We start from the raw sequence: 26,103 nt of genomic DNA, 5'->3' as shown, positions 1-26,103 counted from the left end.
GTCTAGTTTCCAGATTTCCTCTGATATGCTAATTTTTATCACCCCTCAAATGCCAAACCACTTCAATTTGACTCATCGTTTTTATTAGACGATGGAATTGTCATTGTAAGAATATATTTTGTCATTAAGCTGTATGTATTAGGGTGTCTATTTTTTGTCAGGTTGCTTAGCAATGCACTGAGACGTCCACACACCAATTATTTTGTCAACAGAAAACCCAATACCAAAATGGAACACCTTTAATGCTCCTCTTGAGTTTCGTAAATTACTTTTTTTTTCTTTGTTTCAGCACCCTACATAAAGAAAAACAGGTTGCACACCACAGTTTTTGAAAGATATTTGGGACATAGACGTTGATGGGAAAGCAGTATCACAAGACTTGAGGGAGAAAGATGCCCCATTGAAGGTGTTTTTTTTCTAGTTTGAAATTAGAGTTTCTACTCACAAGTCAATTGTACAGTGCAGATTAAGCTTAAAGAAGGCAATGGATACCCTAAGACGACCATCAGGATGACCGTGGCTCAGTGGTAGAATGGATTGTCCAATAACTTAAGGGTTGGGGGTTAGAATCTTGCTTTAGCCAAGCTATTGTCGTTGTGTCCATGGGCAAGGCTCTTTACCCACATTGCCTTGGTCGGAGGGGCCGATGGCGCAATATGGCAGCCTTGCTTCTGTCAATCAGCTCCAGGGCAGCTGCGGCTACAGTTGTAAGCTGACCACCACTGTGTGTGGAGTGAAAGAATAATGCACATCAATGTAAATTCAATACATTATTATTCTTATTAAAAGGCGACAACCTAACAACGTTTTCCTTCAACATTTTAATGATCCATCCATCCATCCCTTTTTTCCTTGACCTATTCTTGCTTGAACTTGCGCTCCTTGCCTTCTTGTTGACCTTCTTGACAGAGTGCTTTGAACCCTCCATACACCCCTCACCCCCACATATCCTCCTCCCCTTGTTCTTGCTCTTTCACTGAGGCAGCGTGCCGATCCCGCCTGGCCGCCCTTTGCCGTCTTACAGAAGTGCGAAAGTAAGATGGCATTGGATCTATTAACACGTTAGGCTGAGTGTTACCAAAGGGGCCCCACTCTCTCCCAAGGTCCACCAACCACCACTCTGGCCCTGCTCTGGCCAGGGGCAAGGAAAAAGGTTTTTGAGGGGGGTGGGGAAGTGGAGGGGTGAGTAGTATGTGGTCAATTAGAGATTTGTGGGAGCCTTTAAGAGGCAGAGGTTAATGAAGATGCGACTAGTGTGGAGCCTGAACCTTCCACTCTGGACATGCTGACACTTGTCCGCTTGAGATTTCACCTGTTCATCAACAGCTAGCTAATCTATGGATTGATCAGAGCAGTGATCAATAGTTTCAAGTCTCGGCTTGTGATGATGAACATCAGAAAAGTCAACACTCAATGGCAATAATGGAAAAAGCAACCATGGTGATACTGGCAGTTCTATTGAGGTGTGACTGTGTTACATTTGTAATAATATCGAGGGCTTCTCTGTTGGGATGTGCCTTGTGTGGGGGTGTGTCAGAGTGTATTCTCAGTCATGTGCTCGTAAAAAAAAGGGAAAAAAAATTGTGTTAAGCTCACTTTCACACGCATGTGCATAAGCCTCCCCCTATTATGAGCATATTTTCTATTCATGAAGGTAAGACATAAACTGCCACATAAACTGCCATTTCTCAGATAACCTAGTTCCAATGTTATGATGACTTTACATGTGCTCGCATCCACAGGATTTCACTCCTGAACTTGTTGGCACGACAAGACGCAATGTCTCTACCTCGGTGCGATTACACGCCCACAGAATCTTACCAGCTTCATTGCAATGGCAACAAAAAAAAAATAAACCTCACAACTTTTTGTCACACTTCAATCACATAACATTACCCGACCGCATGCTTGGAATTATTAGATGGTGTTCGCAGCGATTTTGTTCGACTGTTCCTTCAGGAATTGATGAATGAATATTCTCGTATGCAATAGTCGAACAACTGAAATTCAAGCTGAATTTTTATATACGTTAATCTGAAAGTATTCTTTATAATTTAGGCACATAATAACAAGATAATTTTCTCACTCTGGCAGGCAAAGCAAATTCCTCCATCGCCCCTCTGCTCTACAGCATGTGGCCCTCCGTCAGCAGAGCTGGTTAGCGAGCAGATCAGACAAGATATTTACAGGTGTGAAAAGATGCATTTTTCTGATACAGTGTGAAATTCTTCTGTTAGGTGCGCTCTTTCCAATAAGCCTGTTCACAATGGAATGGCAGAGAAAGAGAGAGAGAGAGAGAGAGGGAGACGGACACAGAGAATCCAAGAAGCGAGTTGTCTTGTTTTTTGGCTCTGTATTTTAAAAGGAGCTGAGGCGTAGCTGAGCGCAAGTCTTAAGAAAAAGTGATAAAATATACAGTGAGAAAAGCTTTCAAAGTGCCGGGGAAATTAAAGCGGAGTGCAGCAGCAGCAGGGCGGGGGACGAGGGTGGAGGGTGGGGGGGTATTTGTCGGTGGGTGGTGGTAGAGCTGTGCTCAAGATGACTGCAATCTGCTTATCTGACTCCAGCGAGGAGTTGTCCTGAGAGGCCTCAGACTTCGCCTGCATCATTGAGAACATACTGTCTGCAGTATCTCACAGGTGTGATGTTTTTTTCTTTTTCCCAGTCTAAATTACACACTGCTGTACATCTGTTGTCAGTTAATCATACTTGCTTTTGCTGAGCTTCTATGTAAGTAGCAGGGTTGGGGTCAATTACATTTTTCAATTACAATTATGCTTATTTATTACACCTCAATTACGATGACTAACATTGTTTCCAATTAAAATTACTGTTTTCCCCCTAAAAGTCAATTACAATTAGGTTCTCAGTTACTAAAGTTAAATTGAAATTAATCACAATTTCTGAGTATTTAATAAATTAACTCATAAAACCTAACCTTCCTCTTGTGTTCCCATTCTGTTATCATATCTTATGATAGAAGTCAGCTGTAGAATACACTAAAAAAAATATGATCTATCATATCATCATTATAATTATAAATACATCATAATTGTAATTAATGATCCATTATATAATTACTGAAAATTACCAATTAATTAACATTTTTCAGTTACAATTACATTTTTAATTACCCATGTTCAATTGCATTTTAATTACAATTACAGTGACCAGCATTTTTTCCAATTATGATTAAATTACAATAATTTTTTCATCCTCAGAATGTCAATTACAATTACATTCTCAATTACTAAAGTTAATTTACAATTGATCACAATTACTGAGCCTCTAATTAATAATAAAAGTCAACATACCTTTTGTGTTAGCTTTCTGTTAGCATCTCTTATGATAACGGTCCTAAATCAGCTGTAAAATACACTAAAAACAAATATCGATCATCTAATTTATTTTTTTATCTTTTTGGTTACCTTGTTAGGCTTCCCAATCAATTAAAATGTACTCTATTAAAAAAAATTTAAATGGTAAAATGTGGGAAAACTTGATACGAAAAATATTTTTAATAATTGTTAACTACATGTGTAGAACTGTACATAGAAATGCAACATGGTTCCCCAGTTTTGCGTTAAATTATGATTGACAACTTCTATAGAATTTTAGAACTTAATTACAATTTAATTACGATTAAAACAGCAACAGATTTTTTACAATTATAATTTACCCCAACCCTGGTAAGTACAGTAGTAACAAAGCTGGAAAAGTACGTTAATAAGGGGTTGAAAAAGGGATAGCTCTGGGTTTTTTGGTGAATGCAGAAAAATGGGAGGAAATGTGAGGTGGTGGGATGCTGTGAGCACACGGCCTCACCCGTAGAGTGTGGCGTTGAGCCCAGTCACCTTCCTGCAACACTACAGACACAGAGTGGGTAATAATGTGCAGGGGTCAGGAACAGCAGCATGAGGGACAAACTACACATCCCAGCTGGTGTAATCCAATGTAAAAGTAAACAACGTTAAACACATAGTAACAGGTAAAAAAGAAATGCTATATTTTCACCCACATCTCTAATCAATGCAATGTTATGAAGTCATGTAAATATTGACAGTTCGCTCAACATCAACACGTGTGGGTCAGATCGAGACAAAGAATAATCAAAGGATAAGAGTTTTATAGTTGTGAATAAATTAAATGGATTATATATGTATGTAGATATGTGATAATGCATTGGGTTCTATATAGTGCTTTATCATAGACAGCGCGCCATCGGTTCCTCCGAACACCACCACCAACACTCACTGCATTCATACAAGGCAATGTGGGTAAAGTGCCTTGCTCACGGACACAATGACAATGACTTGGCGAGAGGGATTTGAACCCCCCTGAAGTAAAATGTATATATATGAAGACAACCAAAAATGTATGCATTTTTTATGCACATATTGAAAGAGTAGTCCAAGGAGCAATAATTGAAGTATCAAATGGGAGGGATTAAAAGGCTTGTGTTTGGGGAAAAAACAAACAATAACTAGACAACTTGAAAACATCTCCAATTTGACAGTTTATACTAATAGTGATGCTAAATTGAATTGCAGCTGTTTTTTTTGTGCAGAACAGAATATTACAAAAGCAGTCTGTAACTGAATCTTACACGCTTTTCAAAAGTCTCGAGTCTACGTGAAAACATCAGAATCTAACACATGCGTCTTCACCTTTGCTAAAAATCCAGAAACACCTTGGCTTGTCTGTAAATCTGAATTTGCTGAATTGTCCTTCTCATTCCTTGCTAAATAAAACTGGCTGCCTTATTATCCCTTTCTGCACAGTTGTATTAGTGCAACTGGCGTCCCTTATTCCTGCAGCCCTCTCCCACCATTCAAAGCGGTGACACACGGCTTGGCTGTGGGGCAGCGCTGTGGGGCAGAGAGACCCCTAATTAATGGAGGCAATCTTGCCGCTTTCAACCAGCCTTACATTTCTTTAAATGAAAGGATTAACACAGTGCATTAAGATGTATTTAACCTCCAGCACTTGCTCAGTTTCAATAAGTATTAAACGGGGTGATAAATGGAGCAGAAGGGGGGCCCCGATGGAGCAGACAAAGGCCAGAGTTCTGAATGTGGATCTGCAGAGCAGAGGCTACTCTTTTTGCACATAGCATCTGCCTAAACAGCTCATAGAGAGTGTGGAGAAAAGGCTTGGACTGATGCAGCCTGCACAGGGAAGGCACAGATTGCTGAAGGCCAGTCAGATACAATGAAGAAAACAATTAATTTAAAAAACATATCACCTAATGTAAATAATTATCACCTTTTCTCAACACGGAATTTGTTCTCTGCATTCAGCATGCGTGGTAAGGTGATATCATTCTTTAAAAGATATATATGTAGACTTCCCACATTGGAAACCGAAGCCAGAAATCTTTAAAATCTATTTTCTAAGTTGTTGATTTTTTACAAAACAATCAACCACCAGCGTGGAAGCCGTGCCAGAGCCCCTGCTGAACAATGTTGGTATTGTTCACTTGGAAAAGAAATCTGGCGTGGGCTGCTGCATTTATCAATTTTCCCTTTCTCTTGTCGCCCACTTCTTGTTTGTCATGGCATGGCGAAGGCCCGGTTTGGGCCCAGCAGGTTGTCCTTTGCGCATGGCATCGCCTAAATTTAGTTCAAGTCAGCGGTGGCCTTTTTGCAGCTTTGCCACAGCGGATGTTATCGGGTCCAAAAAAAACACCCCTTGTCTCACTTGTTTCCCATGTTTGTGACAAGTCGGGTTTTCGTTTTAGTTTCGTCCTTTTATGTTTTTTCTTCCTCGGTGGAAAATTCACAGAGAAAAAGGTCCACAACGTGTGCAATTTCTAACAAATTATACAGTAAATTGAATAAGTCAGAAAGTCAAGTAGCATATGACGCATGTGTAAACGTCAAAAGGGATACAAATTAGAAAATAGAGTCGAGACAGAACTGTTAAACTCCCCAACGCAGAAGACATGACAGTCTTGTCGTGCACTTAAGTGTTAATTAGTTTTTGTATCCTCCGCTCCCTCCCCATCTATATTGCTCATGAGTGTATTGAGAATGACGGGGCTCAGTAGTTAAATACATTTCTCCTCACATGTCATTACCCCCCCTTTTGCACCGTAGGATGTGGTGGAAGCTTTTCTCGAGTTGTCCTCTATCAAGATGATTGGCCTGAACCTACATTTCAAATGTGTTTGTCAGGGTGAGTGTAGCGTACTTCTGCAAATCTGAGTAACAGATGGAGTTGCTCATGGAGGAACACGCTAATCATGATCGGCACCCAGAAACCTTCAGTGTGCATTAATGTAGTCTTTAAAGAAGAAAAACATCATTTATGACTGGCCTGCAGGCACGCATTATGGTGCCGCGTCTATACTGCTGGACAACATGACAATTAACCAAAAGTATTGAAGAATTACAAGGGTCATGGTTCAAAGAGCAATAACTCAACAACCTCAAGGTAGTTTGAATCCTACATGTTTTAAATGTTTCTCTGTTTGGACACAATATAACCTAATGGATGTGGTTTTCAACCAGCTCTGTAACAAACCATTCACAGCAGAACACCAACCCCAGTGCTAAACAATTAGCAATAAGATGCGGGAAAGTTTCTTAACAATTTTGACCCTTTTTCCTTTCTTTTTAAAGTAAATGATGTTCCATTAATTGAGGCATACACTATGATTTAATCTAATGATAAGGTTATTGGGGACAGCTGCTTTAAAAGGCTTTTAACTTAAAGCTGTTAGGCACGATAACTAACTTTTTTTTTCCTCTTCACCAGACTGGCTGAACTGATTTTACAACACAGTAAGCACAACATATGCACAACTATAAAATCACATTGCACTCTCACCTTAAAACAGTCAACTCTTCCCCAACCCTTCCATTTTCCTACCCTGACTCCCTCTTCCCTATTCCCTTCCCTCCCACCTAGCTAGGTGTAACACTGCCCTCTCTTTTTATATTCTCTAGGGAGGGCTGGTGATGGTCACATCAATGCAATAAAATAAATTCATTCATTTAATAAAAAGACTGCGCTTCATGTAGTGTTGACCTTCGACAGCATATGCAGACGAGGCAAAAAAAAAAAGAAAAAGGTAATGTTTTTAAAACTTTATTTGTACTTCATCCAAAGAATGTTCTCATCTACTACTCGTCTACACTGCCAAAGTGACATTTCTGATGTTTTTGCAGATTGAAAGTTGTGCCAAAACAATGGCTAATGTAGATTTTGTGGTTTTCTGCGACAACACCCATGAACGGCCAAAATGTACTGTCTTGTAGAGTGACGTCATATTACGTGAAACCTAACCCTAACCCTAAGATGCTACGTATGTGTACTTTGGTTGTCCGTAAGGCAATCGTATGAATAGACACTTTCTATAATTTGCGGTGAAACCACGTAAAACAATTGATTCTACCTTCTCTGGGTCAGCAGAGATTTAGCCTATTCTTGCTGAATCTGTTGTGAAACTTTTCCACTTTAAAGCCATTTTTGTGTTTTTCAATGGGATTCCAAAGGCAATTGGCAAAACTTTTCAGAAGTTCAAGGCACAGGACCATTTGTCAACAAACCCAATGTTTGTGATGGATTAAAAAACAATCTTGCGAACTTTGACATTTGTGTGTGAGGAAGAAATACCTTTGATTTATTGATCTATGAGTTCTACACTGTGTCTTTATCTGTGTTATTATAAGAGGTAATCATTGCCGGAGCTAGTAATTGTGATTGACCAAAGATAGTCAAAACAAGGCAGACGCAAACTCCCCAATAACTAAACCCTTTTTGAAAGAATTGCTGCTGTTCCGAATTAGCCACTTGCCAACTGCTCCGTTAACCATCACTCCCCCAAAAAAATAAGTAAATAAATGTATGAGACATTTTAGGAGCAATGAAATAATCTAGAAGTTTAGTTTACAGAGTTTTTTCTGAAGCAATTTAGAATGAGTGGATCTGGGTTTTAATGGATCTGCCTGGGAAAGTGCCAAGACAGGCAAATACCACTCCTGCTGTGTTCTTTGCACCCCGGTCACACCTCTCAGAGGTATTCCCAGCCTGTTGAGCTCGTGAGGGAGCGAGAGAGGACCGCATGAGAGGAAAAGGAGGAGAGAGAGAAAACATATGATCTGTGAGAGAGAGTGGGTTTATGAGAGAAATGGAAGGATTGGAAGTGTAAAACAAAGAGACGAGTGATGAAGGAGAGACACACCTTCAAGGACGTGTGCTGCAGCCTTCAGCTCTTTGGTTTGGGGGTCTGTTCCCCTCTTTTTCTGCTCATCTTTTTCTCTTCTTTTTTGAAAAATGTCAATAAGTCATATAATTGTGTCGAGTGTAAAGTGACCCTCTCAGCACACTGTTGGTGTGTGGTAGTAGTCATACATTTCTTTGGAGGTTTTCACATCCACGTTATGTCAGTACCTGGGAGATTATGTAATATTTTCTCTGACGTGAAGAGCATTTAAGACATATTGTGTCCTTAAAGGATTTTAATTGCATAGTCACTGGACTTCTACCGCGTGTTAAACCTGCGCTCACATTTAGGTAATAGGATATACAGTAACTCATGCTCTTTAACCTGGGAATAAGAATTAGTTTGGGTCGGGTTCACTTATAAATTCTATATTTTAAATGGGCTCAGGTGCTGCGCGATAGATGACAGTCAGGTGATGTGTTTTGATACATGTGAGAATGCACGAATGAATGCTAAGGAGGTAAATCGAAGGTTGGCTTCTGGAAAATGAATAAATTATGTTTAAAATAAGAATCAGAATCTGAATCAACTTTATTGACCAAGAATGTATGTTATACACACAAGGAATTTGACTTGGTGAACTGTGCTCTCTCTAATAGTGTAAACATTAAATAATAACAATCAACTAGAAAAAATAATAATAAATATAAACAGTACTTAGACTAGAATGTGCAAAACTAAATAAAATAAGATAATAATAATAATAGTATTAAAAAAATAAACATAATAAAATATAATAATAATAAGATAATAGTGCAGTAGTGCAGTGATGAGTAGTGCAGGAGAACATTTCAATTAAATAGTATGTACATGAACATTCTCAGTGACAGATTGATCCAGGGTTGCCAATTGCATAATTGACTCATTGTTCTTGAGCCGTGTGTGTGCACAGATTTGAATGGTGTTGGGCTGTAACAGGTACGGGCTTAAAAAAAAAAAAAACTGCTTTATTTGGGTTACAGCGGGTTTGGGTCGTATTCTTTCGTGCTCGGGCCATGTTGGGCTAAACTTTTGAGGCCCAAGAACAGTTCTACTAGGATCGAATCCTAGATGTGGAGTTCATTTCATTTTCAAATCATTACTAAAAACGTACTTGTTCAAAGTGGCTTTTCCATAAAAGCCCTTTTTTTGTTTTATTCCCCATGTAAAGCGTCATTGACTGTCTAAAAAGCGCAATAAAAATTTGATGTATTATCAATCATAGATTTTGTTACTTTAGTTTTTTTTACAACCTTGGGGTCGGGACGTTTTTGAATTGTTAATATTTTTCAAATACACATCACACGCAATAAATATCAAATATCTATATCCTATACCTACATTTTCTCAAATACAAATTAAAAAAAACTAATTCTAGAAATAAAAAATGGTCTTTTCTGATTTAAAAAGTGGGGTCACGATCCGAAAAAGGTTGGAAACCACTGCTTTATAGGAACAATAAATAATAATTTGTTTACAATTACAATTTCTTACAGATTAATCCTTTTAATGCTTTTTCTTTGAAACACATTTGTCATTTCTTCAGGACACAAATTAGTTTTACACATGCAGAGAAATCAGGGTGGCAGTTTCCTCAAATAAGCTTGTTTTAGATTATGGTTATTTTTCCTATGTAATGGGCTGTTATGTTGTTAAAGTAATGTGGGATATTTTGTTTGATGTTGAGATATAATAACTTTTAATTCTAATACAGTAAAAAAAATTAGGTTTTATTCCAGTATTTGTGACTCAAGAACGTTGATTGTGTTTGTGTTGTTTTTTTTTTTATTTCGTGTGCCATAACAATATGTAATATAAAAGATCAAATACAGGTTTAAACACAACGAATGGTGTGATCGAGAGATTTACCTGTCAAAGGCAGGGTTGGGGTCAATTACATTATGAGGTTATAATTACGTCTTGAATTATCCATGTTCAATAACAATTTAATTACAATTAGAGTGACCAGCATTTTTTTCCAATTACAATTAAATTACAATAGTTTTTTATTCCCGGAAATTCCATTACAATTACATTCCCAATTACTAAAGTTCAATGACAATCACAATTACTGAGTCTGAAATAAATAACCCCACAAAACTTTACCTTCCGAGCATCTCTAATGATAACAGGTCCTAAATCAGCTGTAAAATACACTAAAAACAAATATCAATCTTCTAATTTTTTTCCTATCTATTGGTTGCCTTGTTAGGCTTCTTAATCAATGAAAATATAAGTTTCAATATTTTTGGTGTGGGCGTCTGAGCCTTTTTTGTGTCGGTAAACCCCTTAATTAATTTTTTTTAAATGGTAAAATGTGGGAAAGCTTGATATGAAATATATTTTAATAATTGTTAACTATATATAGTATGTGTGGAACTGAACTGTAACATGGTTCCCCAATTTTGCGTAAAATTATACTTGACATTTTTTCTAGAATTTTCATGGCAATAACAAAGTGAATTATCTAAACTCAATTACAATTTAATTATCATTATGACAGCAACATATTTTTTTATTTACAATCACAATTATAATGAAGCCATAATTGTAGTTAATTATCAATTACATGATTACAATTATAATTGACCCCTACTCTAGTCAGAGGTACCGTTTGTGGCTAAACTTGACCAACCTGCCAAAACCAATAAATAGCATTTCTATTGTCTGTTCCTCATTGACAAACAGAGAAAATAGTTTTCTTGCTAAAAAAGTTTTAATGAAGTTGACAAAGCGTCCTGGCTTTCCATTGTGTCACTGCTGAACTGTAACAAAGTTGAAGTGGGCCAAGCCAAGACTGGAGGCCTCAGCTGTGCCTGAGTGGAGCCAACGCATGGTGAAGGCCTTTGCTAGGGTGACAAGAGCAGGGTGCAGGGAGCCAGTGCATGTTAGCTAAGCTTGAGCGTTTGGTAAAAAGTGCAGACAGCTTGGGAGGTGCTAATGAATGCCGGGCATTGCTAACTGTACTGTACCCAGGCTCCGGGCGCAGCCTGGCAGCCTCCTGTCCCTCCTGCCCGTGCAAAATGTGAAAGATCAACCGGTTGGAGGGAGCAGACGGGAGCACAGACACACACACACACACACACACGCACCCACACTCCGACACAAACACACTCAGGCCTGGCTCAACATGGTATCACATCATGAGGGCTCCAGCCAGGCCAAGCAATGAGGCCTCAGCTCAGATGATTCAAGGCTCCCTGCTGGGTCTGCACTCCATCAGCCAGGTGGAGCTCAACAGCAGAATGACAGCCCAACTCCAACACTTCCTGCAACTTCCACTCAACGTGGAAACAAACTTATACCATCAGACTATGATAAAAATGTTATATGTTTCTTTGATATATGCACCTTTTGATGTTCATAGAAATAGACCAAGATACAATGTTTCAAGGCAAACCTTGAGTTGATTCAAAAGTGTAAAATTTAGTGTCACCTCATTGTATCGTTCACTCTGAAGTTACCATTACATAGCAATATAGAAAAAAAGTATCTATTTGTACGGTTGCTGTACGGACAACCTCCAGTGCTATTGGTACGGTTACTGAAGTACATGTGACGTATGTAGGGTTAGGTTTAGGTTATCACCCAATATTGCAGCAATTTTTAGGGTTAGGGTTAGGTTTAGTCTTAGTCACGTGACCTAAACTGACCAATGACTGATCTATCATGTGACCTAAACAGGCCAAATAGGGGGGAATGTTGGTATATTGATACAGCAACCTTACGGATAGCCACTGCCATATAGAAACCACATTAGAATGGGAATAAAATGAAGAATAACTTTAATTCTTACCACATTTCCATAGAAATGTATTAGGTCAACAGCAATGTATCAATGTCCTAAGATTATAATAGTATATTAAGACGCTTTGAGAGATTGATATTTTTTGTATTTATTGTTTAGTTGTGTAGTGGTGGTTGTTGATTAGATTAGAGCAATGCAAGTCTTTTGAATTTCGCAATATTTTAGTCTGCAATCCGCCATCTGCAATGTGACATTAACGGCTGGCGGACATCTGTCCGTAGGAAACCATAATATACATGGCCAGGAACATGCACACTTGAACAAGTGCAAAGAAAAACTGTTATCGAGTGATATGTTAAGGTTTAATTTATTCAGACAACTTTTTTCCACACATGTGCTTTGATATTGACTTTGATTTCCTGACATGTTTCGACTGTAGATCAAATTGACTTTGATCAGGAGATCAAAGTAATTTTCCTGAATAAGTGAAACCTTAACATATTATTTCAACAAAGTGGGAGAATTCTGCTGGGTAATAACGGTATCCGTACACTGATATCTTAGCCAAGATTGCGGAACAGTATTGTAAACAGTGGTATGTTGCTACTTTAATTTGAAATATAAAAAAATAAATAAATACTGCAAGCGGAATAAAAGCAACTGCTGAGTTACTTAATACCTTAGAATAAGATCAAAAACTCTTATTTAAAAAAAAAAAAAAAAAAAGTTCAAATGATTATTTTTAAACCAAGGTCAACCACTATGAATGACAATAATTATACAATCCAAACATCTTTTTTTTTTTACCCTGTATAAACAGTGCCCATTATAGGCAATGATCGTAAGAGTATAAATTTCCAGCTGAAATGTGTTATTCAGTGATTGATTTAATGTAAAAAAAAAAAAAAGAAAAAGAAACATAGGACTACTGCTTCGGAGGAGCTTGAAAAACAGCAAAAATTTGGAAATTTAATGAGTGAAGAAGTTTGTGCTGAAAGATGAAATGTGTGCCAGGTGTGTTATATCCTGTGGCTCTGAAGCAGAAAACTGTGAACTCTTCTCACACAAAGGCTTTGGTACTGTAGCCTAATAAAGAGATCCGCAGTTTAGAACGTCTTCAAAAGTACATGATGAGCTCCTGTTTTTTTTTTTTTTTTTTTTCAGGTTTGACAACCTGACAGGAAGACTGTGTTCTATTCTACATATTATACCTCTGTGAATAATACGCAGCTGTATACGATGAATCATATTTACCCTTTTCACTGATGAATATTCATGGAGAAATGTTTGCATATAGATGATCTAAATTTAAAAATCAGATGGTAGGTGGTATAAGAATCACAGCTATAGATGATCTATATTCTACCATCTGTGGTGTCCTGTCTGTTGACGGACAATGTTTTTTTTTTTTGTTTTTTTTTAAAAAGCAAAAAACTTTTTATTCATAGTAAAAAAATTAAAAATAAAAGCACACATCATAATTAGGTGCGCCGGCAACACTGAATATGTTTTGTATATGAACTGTTTGAACAGCAGGTTATTGAATGTATTATGTTGCATTGCATTATCAAGTTTTAATAGCCTACTCAGACCTGACTGTTACATACTTAATGCAGAGGTGAAAAGAGTACTATTACTTCCTACTCAAGTAGAAATACTGTTACTTAATTGAAATTGTACTCAAGTACAAGTAAGTCATAAAATACTCAAGTATTTGATTTGATTTAAATTTATTTTAAACATGAAGACAACAGCAGTGTATCTCACCATTAAAAGATAATGATGATAATAATAAAATGAAAAAAATGAAATGAAGCAAAGAGAGAAAAAATGGTACAAAATCCTGCTCATGAAGTTTGTACATGTTCAATGTTCAAAAAGTAGTAAGAGGAAGTATATACTTCTATATATGATCCTCCCCCTTATAATATCGAGTACTATACATATAATGTTCTTATAATATACACCTATTTACACTTTAAATATACATAAGTACACAAACATAGTTCATTGATATATATCTATATAATCCTACAATTCATGTGATCCAGTAAACATTCATCTGTCCACACATATGCAAGTATATATACAAGTATATATATATGTTTAAATTCAGACATTTTTTTTTTATTTCAACATACAAACTGTTCCACAACCTGGTACTCCTTACTGACACACAAAAGCTTTTTTTTTTGTTGCTGTCTGTGCGTGCAGTGACCGAAAGTTCATTTTGTCTCTTAAGTTGTAAGTCTCAGCTTTTTCAAGAAATAGTTTCTGAATATTTTTAGGGAGAAGTAAATACAAGTAAAAAAAAAAAAAAGTAGCTCAATGAAACAGTACTCAAAGTACCCCATCCCCCCAACACGTTTATTATTGGTAATAAATCTTTCCACGTTTCCCTTGCACACAGTAAACATCTAATGTATAAGTTTAAAAGTAAGAGACGAAATAGATACATTTCTGAACTCTAAAACAATGATCTGAAACGGAAATAAAAGAATGATCACAAAAAAATATAATTTACTCAGTAACGGTTGGGTGTAGAAATGTAACGAATGACTTTACTCCTTTTAAAACCTACTTAAGTACAAGTAAGATCACTGATTTAGAAATATACTCAAGCACCCACAAAAGCAACTCAATTACAGTAACGTGAGTACTTGTAATCAGTTCCTTTCACCTCTAACTATAATGTAATGGCTCTAGTTTGGTTCTCCCAGTTAGAAGCACTCATGAGTGAGTTGATCCTCATTAAATGCTCTTTGTGAGTTGTCTGGAGATGTATCTATTCATTAGCTTCAAAAGGGTGTCATGTGTATGAATTATGCTAACAGGATCTAATTAGCAGATGCAAATGAGGTTAGTCAAAATTGTACTGAAGAGATGGGAAGAAAAGCTCCATGGGATAGTTGGAGCTCGACAGCTCACCAACCGCCCCCACGCTGGGCACCAAATGTGATGGTTCGCCCCTGCTGCTGCTCTGTACAGGGGACCGGACTGAACCACGCGCACAGCGGAAGGGGTGGACAGCTGTTCAGAGGTGTGCTTATCGCAATCTAGCATTGTCGTTCAGTTCTCCATACTTGGTTTCATCAAGACGTGAAATAACTAAGAAGCGAGCTCAGGAGCAGCCAGACACTCACAGCAAAAGTTAGACCCCAACTCCTCACAATGAGTCAACCCCCACCCACCCTAAAACAAGTTACACAACCAGCTGATGGATCTCCAGAATTTTGGCGTGAGGAGGACTCACTATTATCAGCCGCCCACAAGCTCCTGCCATTCTGACATCAGTGGCCCTAAACTGTGGAGAAGCTGGCAGGACTCGGGGATCATGCCTTCTGGCCTCGGCAGGGAACAGGGCCAGCAGGCTGCAGCGTTACACACATGAACTAGGCACATACGCACATTTTGTCCTACAGTAGGAGTCACAGATATGTTGGTGAAAGAGTCAGAGGTGGGTGGAGGCGGTGGTGGTGGCGACGGCTGCTGACCCTGCTGATGGTTGGAGATACACGGAGTGGGGAGTGGAGCAGTATGAATTGGCAGGAGATACAAACAAACGTATCTTGTGTTGAGCCCTGATACGTGAAGGCCTTGCCAAGACTGGCAGAATGTCACAAGTGAATGGTGCAAATTGAAATGGGCTGGAGGTCAAGTCTCTCTGAGTTGTATCTATCTAACAAAAATGACACTAAACTGAATAAAAAATGACTTGAACTTTATGTAAACAAGAGCACTCAGAGCACAAACTTCCGGCTAGAGCCAAAAATCCTTTTTGTTAGATATTGGCAGTTTTCTGAATCAGCTTATCCTGATCATGGTACCATGACTCACACTGTAATGACTTGAAAGAGATTTCTATCCCTATTAATAATGATACAGTAGGTCCAAAAGTATGGTATTTTAGAAATGGGGGTAGATCCCGATGAAAGCTGTTGAGGTAATTGAAGAATCAACTTGACATAATTGAGTCAAATTTCATAAATATCAACCAATTGCGAACCAAGATGTACATTTTTGAAAACTTTGCCAATGATGAGAGATGGAGAAACTGATCCAGAACCAGTCTATTTATCCAGATCTCATACAAAAATTAATGGAATCTTCCATGGTGTAAGATCTAGACAAACAAACATATAAACACCAGTGAAAACATGACCTTCTTGGTGGTTGGGACCACTAAAGTGTGATTGGATATCAATCAATCAATCAATCATTCTTTATTTATAAAAAGCATTTTTCATACAAACAAATGCTGTTCAAAGTGCTTTTACATAGTTAAAAATACACCCACTGCACAAACCCCGTCTACCACACACAGACACACAAGTTAAAATAAGGACACATGGGTTCAATTTATCTCTTTCCCTCTGTAATATGTGGGTATATCTGCTCTGCCCGATAGTTTACAAAGGTTGCAATCAACAAACATTTTGTCTGATTAATTTTGTTGGGCTCAAGTACCCCCCTTTCTCTTATTTCTGAATCCAAGTACCCCCTTTGTCTGATTACATACATTAAAAAATTAAAATTAAAAAAAAAAAACATTTGAAAACAACTATAGTGTGATAACACACATTTTGAAGAATCTCATTTTGTAAATAAGTGGAAAGAAACAGTATTTACTAGCAGTGGTTCACCAACTTTTTTTGAATCGTGACCCCATCTGAAATTAGTTTTTTTTTATTGTGTTTGGACTCAGATATATATATTATTTTCTTTTTAAGAATAATTAAAACAATTACATTTACAAAAATCTATTTACATTTTTCAGAAATTTCAGGTGACCCCGACCCCAAGGTTGAAAAACACTGATTTAGTGGCTCCTGAATAGATTTATTTCTACAGTTTTGTTTTTAATTGTAATTTCCGATCATTTCACGCCTGTGGTGGGACCAAGACTTGACACATTATTTGGGAAATTCCCACTCTCTCTCTCTCTCTCTCTCTCTCTCTCTCTCTCTCTCTCTCTCTCTCTCTCTCTCTCTCTCTCTCTCTCTCTCTCTCTCTCTCTCTCAAGTAGTAGCACAGTAATATTCTGTGTCCTCCTGCACATATACAGTAAAGAATGGAGAAGAAAGGCGTCTAAATGGCATCTAAAAAGTTTTGACATGATATAATAGTTTCCTATCTTGCCTTAAAGTATTGGGTAATGAAATCCACATCATTGCATCTCTTTTTGACTGTGTGTGCCTAAAAGCTTTTAGCACTTAGTCATTGTGTACTGTATGTCCGAATGAGTGAAAAAGAAAAGCATAAGTGCAGCCTCTTCTTTTTTTGCACATTATACACATCCAACATTGTGACTGCTGTTGCTTAAAACACATTTTAATACACTCTGAAAATGAAACCTATTGGGGAAGAAAAACAAGCAGCAAACAACTACCACGCCATTTTGAAGTCACACTGCTAATGTTGGGATATAAATCTCAAATCACACCATACATAGCTTTCATTACTCAAAGTGAAACATTGAGGTTTCTGATTTGCCAGTGCATCAATGACGTGACCAGCAAGCTGTTCATCTGCACGTTTGCAGTATTCACCAAGTACAAACCAAGCTACTTGTTCTTAATGATCTAACATGACTCAGTGCGATAGGTGAACACTGGCAAAAGTGCATCATAAGGTCATCTCCAGAGTCGAAAGTAACATATTACAATTACTTAAGTTGCTGTAATTGAGTTGCGTTTATGGGTTCTTGTACATTTTGAGTGCATTTCTAAATCAGTAATTTGACTTGTACTTAAGTACATTTTAAAAAAAGTCATTTGTTACATATCTTTTACACCCAACCGTTTTTTGTTTTAAAATGCTCAAAAAATAAACCAGACAACAATCAAATGCATCACATCATAACTTTGAATATTGCTTTTCTTTTTGTAATATTATTTGCAGTGCATATTTACTCCCTACTTTCTTATTATTTATGTTACTTTTAACCTTTTTACAATCCTCCTGTGTACAGGTGTTGTCAATCAGAACATGTGCTAACACTCAATACAATACATCTGGGTAACCAATGTAGTTGTGAAAATAAATTGTGTTTCAATTGGTCTCTTCCTTTTTAAGTTTTTACATGAGATGTTTACTGTATGCAAGGCAACTGTGGCCTGATTTATTACCAAAAATAAACGTAACTTTTACTTTGACTCCTATGTAATTGAGGTACTTTTTACGAATACTTGAGTATTTTATGTATGACATATTTGTACTTGAGTACAATTTCAGTCAAGTAAAAGTACTTCAACTTCAGTAAGATATCTCAGTACTCTTTACACCTTTATCATTTCTTTCTGAGGTCACATCCACCACCCTTTGGCAGTAGAGATTTTGCAATGGATGATTCCAAAATGTTCACTTTGAAGACGGTTAAAAACATCATAGATCCATAATCGAAGTTCATATGCTCGAAAAATTCCAATGTTTGTTTTGATCACCACTGTAAACACTTTAACGCGTTTATTGACATCGTCACAAAAGTTTTGCGCATTGCATTGTGGGATGTGAAGTCCCGTAGACAGATGCAGAGAAATATTTTTACTTTATTCTTACCATGATTTCTTGCTTTTGCCCCAAAAACTCTGTTAAAGTGACTTCCCAACACATTTCGGATATTTTCACAGATTGAAAGTGTGGCAAAGCAATGGTGGATATTTATTTTGGGGTTTACACGGAAAGATCCAAATCCTGCTGAAACTGAATGTCTCGCAGAGTGAGGTGATATCACGGGGAATACTGGGAATGAACTACAACAAAAGTGGTGTCAAGCCAATCACTGTCCTTCCAACCCAGGGTACGGTACGTGTATTTTTAGGGGTACTTCAACACATCTGAGGGCTTACTTTCAAACATTTGTCAATTTACTTCCTAACATTGTTAGATACATTTTTACTGACACACAAACTCATTTATCAATGATAAATTATGGCAGAACTCTTTAAAAATACGTTAAAAGGTGAAATTAAGAATCTAAAATTGCCAAAACATCAGAAACGAATGAAAGGAAAAAAAGGCTTAAATTCAAGGTTGGCTTGAAAATGGTTAAAAAAAATCATAGTTTTGTACCCAATACCAGTTGTTTTTGTTCAGAGATAAATGTGAAAACATCCTGCCTTTTTGCTTTCACTTTCGCTTTCAGCTTCTCTTAATTGTGGTTCATAGTTCATGTGTAAAATGCTTGCCTGCATAAAGGTGCCATGCAATTTATTCCAGCAGCTGTTCATTTATTTAAGGTTGTATGTGCATTTCCTTTGATTTAATATACTTTATAGGTGTAGACAACCAAAAGGCCCAACACCAAACCAAATTAATTGCAACATAACAAGCACACTTTTGTCTTTGTTCATTTTGACTGCAGCAGATCCCCTGTTTTCACACCTCCCACGTTGCTTTAACGTGTCGCATTGTCCCCCACACAGCTATTCACATACACACACGGGCACTTCAAACACTTAAGAGATGCACCGGGACCCACATATGCACACGCTTGCCCAATTCTAAGACGACCACATGAGCCTGGGGCTCCCCTTTTTACAACCGCTGCACTGGAGGTGTGATCTCTCTTTGTGCTGGTGAGGAGGAGGTTGGGGGGGCGTTATTTGAACAAGACTTGGAAGATATTAGTCAAGATCATCTGCCAAGTCATGTTTTAAGCCATGTGTTAGCCATAAAACAATCATAACTTTCATATTAAAAAAAATCTTTTATCTTGGACAGAAAATTTAAAATATTTCTTTAAGCTGGGACTGACCCAAGTCAATGAATAAATAAGTTTTTAAAACTTTTCTTCAATAAACAGACAATATATATCAAATTAAAGATGAGCCACCCCTTGTTGAACAGAAACAGCAATAAACATTGATCATCTGACCACATATTTAGGATGAAGGCATTATGTCACGGAGTCTATGAAGGTCAGAACCACATGGGTAAAGTGGTTAGACATTTATTTCCAAAAAAGCATTTTTCACTGTTGAAAGTGAATTTAACCAGTCATAACTTTCATGAGAATTTTGTTTAGATTAAAATAGATCATTTTAAATTTGTTTTATACATCAATTGTGGTATCTCTGGGCTACAACATGAGGTAATAAACCTAGCATAAAAGTGCACCAGTTTAGCTGTGGGGACTAATAAAGTCAAAATGGTAGCTCTGAGGTAAGTTGAGTTTGTGGGCCACTGGCTCACTATACTAAACACTTAAGTGTATTTTGACTGTAGCCTATATGTTTTAAATATTATATTAAGATTCTACATTTGTATGATTACAGAGTGGAAATCATGTATATAAGCGCAAAACAAGCAGGGGAGCCACCATTTCTTTCATTTCATATCTTGTGCACGCTCATGCAGTGTATTCCATGACCATTGAAATTCAAGTTAAGAATACTAATTCAAGTGTCTTCTGTCAGCTGCTTAAACTTAAGAGTTTTAGTTGACTAAACTAATCATTGCTGGTGTTTACCATGTTTAAAACTTAAAGCTGATATCCAGAGTTTCTGAGAAATCTAGGTTTATGTATGATTGTTATGAAATGCGAAAAAATACCTAACTAGTTTTTTACTCCGGTCTACTGCCGGTGGTCATTCATATACATTAATGTATATAAGTCCCTCCTTTGTCCTATAGACCACTATACAATTGGAAACGATGGCCCAGCCAATAGGCTTTGACTTCCTGTTTTTGAGACTGTCAATCAAAGTGAATGCGGAACTGTGCACGGAAACAAGGCCGTGCGTCACAACAGCAAACAGGTAAATATGATTTTGGCTCTTAGCTGACCCATAGACCTATATCAGTGTGACCCAATGCGACCTTGTTATGTTCCGCGATGCACGTGCAAAAAGTAGAGGCGTGGCTTCTTGTAGATTGGCAGAGGCAGTAGGAGGAAGTGAGGCTGTTTAGGGCGGGACATTGAGATGTTTCTCAAAAATTCCGGATATCAACTTTAAACATTTTGAGGCAATCGTTTTTCACACAACCATAGTAATCTAAATGAGTTGAGTTACGACGGGGATTTTTCTGTAGAAATCCGAGTCCCAAAGTGCGGATGGTGACATTCATACACGAAGTTTGCGGGGGCAGGGGGGGCATTGCCCCCACCTAGTGATCAAAAGTTTTCATTTAGGTTTTCCTAAATTCATTTGAAAAAATACAATTCTTAATATAATGTACATAATATACAAATATTTTAAGTGCCAAAAACAGTGACTAGGAAATGAGGTTCACAAAATTAAATCAAGCAAAAACGTTTTAGCAGCCGATGATATTTGACCCTCCTACTTCCCGTAGCAGCTCAGAGCTTTGTTTACAACATGGAGGACACCGCGGGTTCTCCGTAGACTCAAAAGTATGCTGTTTGTAGTGATGCACCGAGAAAACAAGCCGTCTGGAACAGTGAACGAGAAAACCCTGCGCTCAGTGCTCGCTTGTCTGGATATAAAGCGGTGGATTGAGCGGTCGTTGTGCCAATCTACTCGCTCGGCTCCCCCGCGACAAAATTGGCATCCGCCGGCATCGGGAGTACGTAGACATTCAGCAAAGTTAGAGTTACGTTGTTAGCCGTAGCCATAATATACATTGTTGGACTTTAAAATGCTTTTCATCCTTTTACAACTGCCAGCAAGTCTATCCCTCCATGTTAAAGTGTATCTCCCATATTAAAGCACATGTATCAAGTGTTGTATCATATATCATGTAGAACGTCATAAATAATAACACTGCTTAATTTGAGCAACTTTACTCTCTCATTCTTTATGTTACAGGAGGTGTTGAACATTTCAAGCTATATTTTGGATTTATTTTGGCAGGCCATTAATACAGCTTTCAAAACTAATGTTACAGAAATGATAATAATAAAAACAGGTAGATTGGTACATTTGTTTACATTCTTGTTTTCATTAATTATTTGTGAAGCGAAACTCGAGACGCTCCATATATTTAATTCTTTGTTTTTTTTTTTTTTGCTGCCCCCACGGCAAGAATCTCAAACTCCGCCTATGGTGACATTCCTTTTTGTGGTTTCTTGAAACAAATTCAGACTCAGCTTAATCTTGCTGTGTCTCCTTTAATCCCGATTTCTACTTTAGTTTTCTCTCTCCAACAGCAGCTTCTGTGTGTAAATTGCTAAAACACAAGAGCCAAGCAAACTTTTTCTTGTTTGGGAGAAATCCAATCATTCTGGTTTTCCAAAGGAGTTACAAAAAAAGTTTGTTTTAATGTCGAAGAGAGTAAAACCACATCTGAGCGTCTGCAAATGAAGAATCCCTTCTGGGTTTTTTTCCCCTTGTGTGTGATATTTGCAAACCAAGTTAAAAAAACACCTTGTTTCTCAATTGTTCAAGATGACAGATCTTTAACTCATCCAAACAGTTTGACAGCTATTCATCTCAGACGGTGCCGAGGCGGAGCAGCTCCACGGACATCCGATTTTCCCTGATGAAGTCTGGACTATTAACACCGGGGATGGGTCCAGGCTGTCTCGGCTGGTCTACACTAGCCATCAGACGAACCATCCAAAGAAGCGCTTCCTGTCGGACAGAATGTTTGGTCCGTGTGGATGAGAACCTCCACATTTTCTGACCCGCCAGCACAGAAGGACACGCAAACACTCGACAGACGATCATGGGGAACAAATACAGACAGGCTCCTTCCTTCCCACCACCATGTGACTTGGATATGCATGCACACTGCTGTTCGTAATTTCTTATTATTGACACCCACCCCTCCACATCCACATATACACTTGTCAAATGTGACACCTCTACACACAAGGAGGAGAATCAGGTTCTAAGTGGACTTCTGGGACACGCTTCCTTAACCCGTCTCAACGACTTGGTCTTGACTATTTTGATAGGCAGCCTATCAGGGATATGAAAGACATCTGCTTTGGTCGTTAGTTCACTGACAAGAAGGTTTCATCTTTTAAACGACTCTCCTTCGTTCTAGTCAGGGGAACGGAGACCAGTCCATGGATTGTTTCCATGCTATGTGGGAGTCCCTGCTGTTTCAGTGGCTGCCAGGCAAGCAGCCTCTTCCCTCTCTTTCTGCAGCTTTTGGCTCCAGAACCACGGGAGCCCATCTGATGTGGTCACCCCCCCGCCCACCCCCCCACCCCCCATCTGACAAGCCACTCTCTTCCCGGGGCCCAGAAGGCTTGGAGGGACAGCGCAGACGAGGAGAGGCCGCAGATTGTTGTAGACCATTTACATGTAAATACAGAGCCCGGGCCTGGGTCTGGGTTCAATATTGAAGGTGTCCGCTGCACCGAGGGTCCTCTGTGTGTGCATATATGAGCGTGTGTGTAAGCATGCACGTGTGTTTTCATGTATGTGCATGGCATGATTGAGTACGTCTAAATTATACAGCTGCCAAATTGCTGCAAATGTTTTAATACAAGGCCGTTCTGTGGTCTGTAATTATTTCTAATGGCTGCTGGATGCATTTCTCCAGAGCAGAGAAACCAGGCCTTTTCAATTAATATGTTTGGCACTCCCTCAGTTTAATCCGTAAAAGTATGTCAGTGACATTGGCCATGGTTAAATTATGTTTTTTAATTCGGAATTAATGATTCCAAATTAAATTAAAGTGTTCTGCTTCGTGTTTACATGGAAATAGTCATTCTGAATTGAGGTTTACATAGAAAACAGGTTTATTTGGCTTTTATTCAATTCCACTTTAGGTCTGGAGGTTGGAAAGGGTTCTGATTGGACAGGGGGCGAATGTGTGGGTGTAATAAGTCTGTGTGAATGTCTGCATGTTTGTACGTCCGTTCATCCACTATTTTCAGTATATCCATGTTTTCTAAGGCTCTTATTAAATTATTAGTCTAGTCTCTAGTCTGGGCGGCCATCTTGGATAATGTTGTCACCATTGCGTCATCACGACAGGACAAACATGCGCAGAACAACCGAGAATTCATTTCATTTGGAATTAAAATCGGAATAAACCAGCCAGGTTTGGGGTAAATTATAAATGTAATTGCATAATTGATAATGAATTAAAATTATGGCGTGATTATTATTGTAATTGAAAACATCTGTTGCTGTTGTAATTATAATTTAATTGTATTTGTGTTCCGACAGTTGACTTTGTAATTGTAATTGGCATGGAAATGATTTAAAAACTACAATTCAATGAAAACACAAACTTGGTGAACCATGTTAGAGTTCTATGGCTTACGCGTATGTATAATAACTATTAAAATGTTTCATATCACGTATTCCCACTTAGTTTCAGTTCTCTTGAGTACTAATACTAATATTGTCATTGATTAAGAAGCCTAACAAGGTTACCAAAAACAGAAACAAATTGAATGAAAGATGATAATAATTTCTTCGTGTATTTTACAGCTGATTTAAGACATGGTTCAAACTGAGCCGTTATCATAAGAAATGCAGGTGTTTACAACAGACATAGCCAACTAGCGGCCCGGGGGCCACATGCAGCCCTCAGTCTTATTGTATGCGGCCCCCAAAGTAAATGTACAAAATGACATAAAAATACACAAAATACAAGCAAGAATACATTAAAAAATACAAAGAATTACAACAAAATACAGTAAAAGACAAGATAAAAACACAGAAAATACTCCAGAAACACACAAAACTACAACAAAAATGAACAAAACTACAACAAAAATGAACAATACGACAACAGTAATACACAAATTTACAAAATTAGAGAAAATGACAACAAAAATACATAAAAAGACAAGAAAAAACACGAAAAATTATTCCGCAAAATCACAGTACTAACAAACACTCCGGAAAAGGCAAAATGGCAGCACAAATACACAATATGACTAAAAAAAAAAACAAATGTTTTACAGGAAAAAAGCACAAAAGGACAACAGAAAGGCCTCACAACGAGCCAGACGACAACATAAACAGAATGACACAAACGTTTTGTTATTTCCTGTATTAATGCTCAGATCGCTCATTATTCTAAATGCTGACATGAATGTTGATCACGTGGCCCTCAGATCACATAAACACATTTTTGTGGTCCTGCTGTGATAAAAGTTGACTACCTCTGGTTTACAATGTCATTTTAAAGATGATTTAACTTTTATTCTGAATTAAAGGGGAATTAAAGTTCCCATGTAAACGTGGCCAATATAAAGGAAAGTAAAATGATTGTTAATAAGCCAATTTTAGTTCCTGTGTTTGGCAGAATATGGGATTAAAGGCTCCCTAACTCTGTCATTGTAGCTTCTGGTCCCCAGAGAAAACTGAAGATGCCAAACCAACATCTCTGGTGTGGGGGGGGTCAAACTTAAACAATTCTTCATGTCTACACAACCTCACTTCCTCTGACATATGCCTGTGGTTGGTAGACAGTAAGTCAGTTAGGGCTTTCCTCTGTGTTGTTCTAGAAGCTTTCATACCAGGAGAGAGAAGTGTTAAAATTCTACATTCTCACTTCTGACTCACTGATTTAACCACATTGAGTCGGGAGCAGCAGCAGAACACTCCTGTGGTGTAAATCTGTTTGCTTTCACTGTCCAAAAAAATAATAATAAAAGGCAAGATGGACAAAAAAGTTAAAAAAAAAAAAAAAAAAAACAGGTTCTAGTGAAATGCAGTTTTTGAGTCAGGGTTTGAAATGTGATAAAAGCCCAGCTTGTTTGGCAGTAATAGTGCTTTGGGAAAGGACAGAGAAGCAGGGGTGCAGGGGGTAGGATAGCTGTGTCTTCATAGCAATGCTTGGTTGGTTGATGAGCTCCAACATACGGGGGTGGGGGTGGGGGGTTTGGAGAGTTATCCCCACCCTAGCCCAGCAGTGCCCTAACTCCAGCTAGTATACGCCTATCAGAGACGGAGCTTTGGTCTTGGAGTCGATACACGTCCACCACCCTCCCTTACACCTCACGTTCCAGGGAACACAAATATTCGTCTACGCTGTCAAACTTTTAGCACCTGCTCTTTTGCTTCGGTCCCTTATGTCAATTCCTCTGGTGTTTCAGGGGGATTGCTCGCTGAAGTGGGTCAGCAAAGGTTGACGCCAAAGTGGGGATGAGGGTGAGGCAGGGCTAACAGCCTGCATGCCGTTCACTTTTCAGGCCAATAGTCTTGTGAGTGAAAGTAAAAAAAAAAAAAAAAAAAAAAGCAGATGTGTCAAATGCACTCGAGTGATTTAA

At 38.1% G+C, this 26,103-nt stretch overlaps 1 protein-coding gene across 1 annotated transcript in view; it reads left to right on the top strand.

Annotated features, from left to right (window-relative positions):
- eomesa (eomesodermin homolog a) overlaps window positions 1-26,103 on the top strand; it is an 85,477-nt gene that overhangs the window by 45,863 nt on the left and 13,511 nt on the right.

This window comes from Gouania willdenowi, chromosome 11 (genome assembly GCF_900634775.1).
Source record: "Gouania willdenowi chromosome 11, fGouWil2.1, whole genome shotgun sequence".
Classification (NCBI taxonomy): Eukaryota; Metazoa; Chordata; class Actinopteri; order Blenniiformes; family Gobiesocidae; genus Gouania; species Gouania willdenowi.
Note: the sequence above shows the minus strand (reverse complement) of the source record. Positions and strands in the feature narration are given on the sequence as shown.